We start from the raw sequence: 6,000 nt of genomic DNA, 5'->3' as shown, positions 1-6,000 counted from the left end.
TGCGTGCTCCCCGGGGAGGAAGTTCACTCCTCCTGCAAAGTCCTTACTGCCCCAGTGTGGTACAGTGGTCCCTGTGCTACAGGCAATCAGGAATCGATAGGGAAGAAATAATTAACTGTTGGGCACGCGTCTGAGGATGTGGGAAGCAGGACAACTGTCTGAAATGGGAAGTCTTGGTTAGGTCTGCTGACGATTGTTCACGTCAATCCATATGGACCATATGCTTTTAAGCAGTCTCCTTGTCTCATTTCCTCCTTTGAAATGCTCACAGCTGTTTTTCCTGCCTCTTCAGTAGGTTTTTGTTCCTGTAAAGAGACTGACAGATCACAGATGCTYCTGGGAGTCCCTGCTGCATCGCTGTGAAGACAGACTCTTACTGTGATCTTCAAGAGAAGATAAGGTGTAGTGTCTCTGCAGGAGGCCTAATTGCTGATGTTTTGAAGTAAGCCTTTTTTTGTTTGTTCTTTTTAAAGCTGAAAATAGTTTCATTTGGGATGGGAAGTAAGAGAGAGCGTATAGTAAGTAGGAAGCTATCACTCATAGATGGAGTTGAGGGGAAGGAGAGATGCAAGCCATGGATGTACTACCAGCGTAAGAGCATCATTCAGCATCCAGTTTTGCTGTCACTCTAGTGAAGTTTGGGTTGAACTTTGCTGTGTTGCTTAGTTATGGGCTTTTTTCCTACCCCAAGTGGCCCTTGACTGAAATGATAGCGGTGCTTGTGGTACATCATTGCTGSTCCTCAGCTTTGTTCCTCTTCTTGTGAATCTGACTGCTCATAAATAATCCCTATTCCACTAAATATTCGATTTTCTAGGGGAGCTGAATCACAAGTGTGGCTAAACAAGCCAATTAAGCACCAGTGTGGGGAAAAATTAGCAGAAGCGCACTTAGCCCAGTGTACTGTCTCTTCCACTCTGCCTTTTTTGCTTCTGCCAGTGGAAGAAATAATTGCAGCCTTCTGTAGTGGGGTTAATAATCCAGCCAGGGTCAGGCAGAGAAGGAGCACTAGAGATGCTGATTCCTCTTGAACGAAGAGGGGRATGCATGTGTTTTTCAGTTTATGGGTGGATGTTAGAGGAGCATCTGAAGACACTGAGGGAAGCTGTATCCTCGTTTAGACAAGCCCTCTGTGCGCTGTTCGGAAAGCGAGGATAACAGGGCGAAGTAAGGCTGCGTCGGGTTGGGTTGAATGCCTTTAGCCTAATGAGCTGTTGGATGGTGCCTGTAACAAATAAAACCTGAAGGTCTGTTTTATGTAGAAAGTCTGTGTGATCTCGGGGTCATTGAGATGCTGAGACCATACCACACGTCCCCRCTCTTAGAGGGCTGCCTGTTTGCCATAAACCCTAAATAAGTTGAATTTCCCTTCCAGTCCTCAGGTCACTGCCTGCCCTGCTGGACAGCAAAGCTGTCCTCCGCCGCACGAATGCGCTGGGGCTGTGCTCTTCCCTTCTGAGCCCAGGTGGTAAATGATACCTTATAAACCACTCTAGGAAACAGAAAATAAAGTATTTTGATCTTCATTCTTTTAGAGCCCTTTTCTTTAGAACAAAACCCACAGGATAAGTCTGGCCCTTCCCTCTATTCACTTTTCATAACCTCCTTTGTGTTTTAATTCGTTTTTTTTTTTCTCTTCTAAACTCCTCCCATCCCCTAAATAGAACAGACATCAGCCTGCAAGCAAAGGTTGCCAGACGTTGGTCTTGTGGATTATAGTGGCTTTTTAGCCCGGTTGGAGACTGAGCTCCACCCTATGTAGACTTGGATTAAAAATAGCCTTTCTTTTCAGCRAGCTGTACACAATGTGTTCATGGCTTGGATGGCTTCTGGGGCACTGGCAGCCGTAGGAAGCCCTTCAGCTGTAAAATGTCTCAAAAAATATGTTTATTGCTAATTCAGCAGAAAGTCCTAAGCTGACCTGTGTCAGGACAGTGTCTAGCCAAGTGTTTGGCTGCCAGCCATGTGCTTCTCATAGATATTTGATTAAAATTTTARCTATGCTTCTTGCAGGGCCTGGAAGAGTTTAAAACTGTAGGCTGGTGACCACAGACTCTGTAGTCGAGATGCTTGGAAAGAGCCCTTGGTCCATCCTCTGTTAGTGGAGAGAGTCGGCTGGACAGGGATGGAGAGGTGAATGGGYGCCGAACTGCCGAGCCTCCGGGGCAGGAAGCGGTTGAGACCTTTTTTTTTTCTTCCTGAAATGCTTGCCTCAGCTGAGGCTGCTGTTAAGAAAACATTGACAAAAGCTATTACGCTTCATTAACTTTCCACTTTTTAAGCAGAGGTTTTTACGCCGCTGACCATTAGGGTAACTACATCTCGGAGCAATAGCAAGGTCTCGTGCGGGTTTCAGGAGGACCCTGAGGCTCTGCTCTCCCGAGGGCAGGGGCTGCCCTCCAAGGGGCAGAGCAGGGAGGCTGATGGAGTTTGGGATCGGAAGGGGCTCTTGAATGGGGAGTTGCCCAGCTGGGAAGGGGCCYTCATGGAGGAAGGTCCTACAGACTTGCAGGTTGCTAGCTCTCGGGAGGAGGCCAGCTGGAAATAAGGGCAAGCGCTTCCAGCAACCGGTGCTACCTGGTGGTATGAGCTTGGCAGGAGTCAGGTGAGAAAGGGCATTTGAGCTGGAGGTCACGCATTTCAAACATAGCGCTGCCCATCCAAAAGGCAGCCTACGATCCTTCTGTCTTTCTGTGTTCATTCTGACCAGTGTTTTGATGCTCAGCAAGAATAGCGACGTCTTTGGGCTGCTGCTGGCATGCAGCTGCCAGCTGAAGTATGTCTCAGGTCAAGTGCTGCAGGCAGAGTTGCAAGGGCTGCGAGGCTGCTCCTTCCCCAGAGCCCTCCCGCTCCGTCTGCTCTGCCCAGATCTACGAAGTGCATACTTCTCCCCCTTCTTAAAAAGGGAAGAAAACAAATTAAGGCTAGGAGGTTGGTCTGGTGTGGTGATCTCATCTCCCCACTGCCTATTAGAAAAGCCAAGCCTCAAAGCCAAGACTCCTTGGGTGAGTCTGAGTGGTTGGCCCTGGCATAGTGTAGGGAAGAGCTGAGTTTCTCCTTGCTTTGGGCGTCTGTTCTCTGCCTTGCAAATCCCAGTTATTGAATTTTTCTTGTTTTGTTTCGTTTTTCCTCATCCTTGGCCATGCTTGTGTGAGGCAAYAAGTTGTTTTACGGAGCGGTAGCAAATGCAGGCTACTCGCCAGCTCCTGCCTTCTCTGCAGGGGGAAGGCGATGGCATGCAACGTGTCCGGGATGGGCAAGCATGCCCTGCTGCCTGGGAATTGGAGCCTTGAACTTTGCCGTAAGCTTCTAAGGCTGTTTAGGGCTGGGAATTGAGTCTAAACAGATGAGCAGGGGAGCGTGAGGGAAGAGCACATGGGAGGAGGGCAGGCAGGCTTGGCCCGTATCATGACTACTTCTGACTTGGGCGCTTCATGTGCCTGGAGTGGTTCACTTGACCTTGTTGACCAAATGTCTGTCTTAAATGCCTTTTTCTCTTCCAGTTTTGTGGACCCCACCTTGGCCTGTTCTGTTTCTGGTTCTTCTAGACTGGACTGCGAAAAGTTTCAAAATAGGAAATATTATCTCTTTTTGTAACAATCTGGGTAAACAATCATAAAACTGACTTTAGAAGGGAGCTAGAAGGAAATTTTTTTTTCTTCTCTCCCAAAGTCTAGGTGCAGAGCCTTCAGCCTTTCAAGGAGCTGCTTGTTCATACTGCAAATTCTTAAAGGTCGGAAGGCTGACTCTTGGAGTTATGTTCTTACTACAGATGCTTTAATGCTAAGGAAAAAATGATTCTTTCTTAAGAATGTTAGCTAGGTGGCTTTTTAAAATCAAAAATACAGGAACTTAAATGARGCAAAGTGAGCCCTTATCCACTGCAAGGTCAGGTCAAGACGGGGGAAAAACCATAAAACACTTCCGAGAGGCTTGCTATTCAACTATGGCCAATTCAGGAGAAAGCACAAGGAACAAAACCTGTTATTCTGTGAGATGAGACAGACTGAATAACATCAGCAGTGCTGCTGTTCTGTATCAGTTTTCTGGTATCGGGTGCTGATGGAGGCTGTGGTTCGGGGCGATGCTGCGTTTTGCTGGAGGGGTGGGTGGGTGCTGGTGCGGTAGCGGAGGGTGCTTGGCTCTGGGATGCAGTAGATGATGCTGCCGGGGACCTGGTTCCCATTAGTGCGGCTCGCGCCCGAGTTCTGTTTGATAAAACTGCTTCTGTTGCCTGGCTCCAGATGATGGGGGAGACTGTCTTGCTTTGAGAAGAAAATAATTAATTACACCCTTCTAGGGACATTCCTACTGAAATCGTAGCCTCTTTTTTGAGGCGGGGGGGAAATGAAGGTTAAGAAAAATTCCTTTTGTCCTCCCTCTTTTTTTTTTTTTTCCTCCTTTCTGAAGGCAAACATATGAAAAGTATTTTGATACTAGTAGGAAAATAAGAAAGCAGATGATGCTGTAGTCAATTTATATTATGGGACTGTTTCTTTGCCGGTATGTTAGGTATTAAATAAGGGCTCTCCAGAGCTGAGTGCCCTAGGTTTTTAAAATGCAGGCTGGAGACAGAGGATAACAGAAACTTGCATCCTTCCAGGATTAGATAGAAGGGGATGTGYAGTGAGTTGTTAACAGCACAATCTTGTTTTGCTAATGTGCCCCATTTACACGTTCTTCCCTGCGTGTTGCGTTGGAAAATTGCAGAGAGCCCTGTGTTTTTTCTATGCCCATTTTCTTATAGTATCTTTCCAGCTTGGCATCACAAGGTGAGCGAGGTGTTATCTCGATTTTGCATGCTGAAAGTGCCGTGGAACAATGTGAATTGTTAGTGGCAGAAATAATGGCTACAACCAACGCAGGTTGTGTTGAAACAGAACCGGGAAATGAGTGTTCCTGCCTTCGCAACAGCGTCCTACTTCTGGCGTACCTATTAGCCCCTAACGGGAAGTTAGAAGTTGGAGTTCCCWTATTTGTTGCAAAGTGTCTTGCTTTTCATAAACTTGATCAGGTGGTTGTTTTTTTTCTTTTTGATGTGTTTGCCTTGGTCTTTGCCCCAGTGGTGGTGACAGTGTAAGTGGATTTTCCTGGTGCAAATGGTTTGCAGCTGAACTCCTGCTTATGTAGAATTTATGGCTGGGTCTTAATGTCAGCTGCTGAAAGCACTATAACGACATGAGTGCATATTCTGCTAGGAGAAAAGCAGGCTCCTTGTGCTGAAAGTTTCTTCCATGGGGAGTATGGAGAAAGCCAGCGGAGCAGCCAGTTGCGTGGACTCGGTGGCCGGGTGGCAGTACAATGCAGCRGTATTAAGGAACCCGTCTGCACCTACTTCTCCCCTTGGTGCATGCTCTCTGGTAGCCACTTCTGGCAGAAGCCCATGGTGCCARGGCTTCCACTCAAGGGGCTGCACCCAAAATAATAGGGCAGGGGATTGCTAATCTGCTTTCTCCACCTTCTCTCCAACACTGTAAGGCAAAAAAATGTCTTTTGAAGTTGCTCTCCCCCTTTTGCTGCTAGAACTCAGAGCAACCCTTCCAGGCAGGCAAAACTGCTGGGTGAGCACCGAAGTTTCCAGTGCATCTAGAAGAGCACTGACCAAGTGGAAACTTGAGTTAAGGCTACTCATCCCTGTAACTGGCATACGTATTTCGTGAAACTGTGTTTCGGCTTGGTAGTTTGCTGAAGAACRTCTGAAAGAATATAAATCCTGGGTCCTTGTTTATGCTGCCATCGTAATCTTGTGCTAGCTCCTGCTAATCTGCYGGGAAGGGAGTGGGGATATTGTTTGGGTTTGGAGCAGGGCTGCGGTTTTGAGATTCCAGGATGCCGAGTGTYGTTCCAGGGACAGGCTTGGATGCTTTCCGTGCTGGAGGCTCTGTTGCAGGACGCTGATGAACAGGCTGATTTTTCAAATGTGTTGCTGTTTTCCTTGAGTTAAAACCGTGTTTGCCTTCTGCTGTAACTGCTTGGCAGCTGGAGTGCTGCAGTAGAGTG

At 47.4% G+C, this 6,000-nt stretch overlaps 1 protein-coding gene across 1 annotated transcript in view; it reads left to right on the top strand.

Moving 5' to 3' along the window:
• The first annotated feature begins 292 nt into the window (after positions 1-292).
• Positions 293-6,000, top strand: part of PLS3 (plastin 3) — a 44,718-nt gene continuing 39,010 nt past the window's right edge. The window contains exon 1 of the mRNA XM_026066333.1: positions 293-442. The gene's annotated coding sequence lies outside the window, so the exon portion shown is untranslated. The remainder of the gene's footprint in view (positions 443-6,000) is intronic.

Source organism: Apteryx rowi, unplaced genomic scaffold, assembly GCF_003343035.1.
Source record: "Apteryx rowi isolate R43461 unplaced genomic scaffold, aptRow1 scaffold_24, whole genome shotgun sequence".
Taxonomy (NCBI): Eukaryota; Metazoa; Chordata; class Aves; order Apterygiformes; family Apterygidae; genus Apteryx; species Apteryx rowi.
Note: the sequence above shows the minus strand (reverse complement) of the source record. Positions and strands in the feature narration are given on the sequence as shown.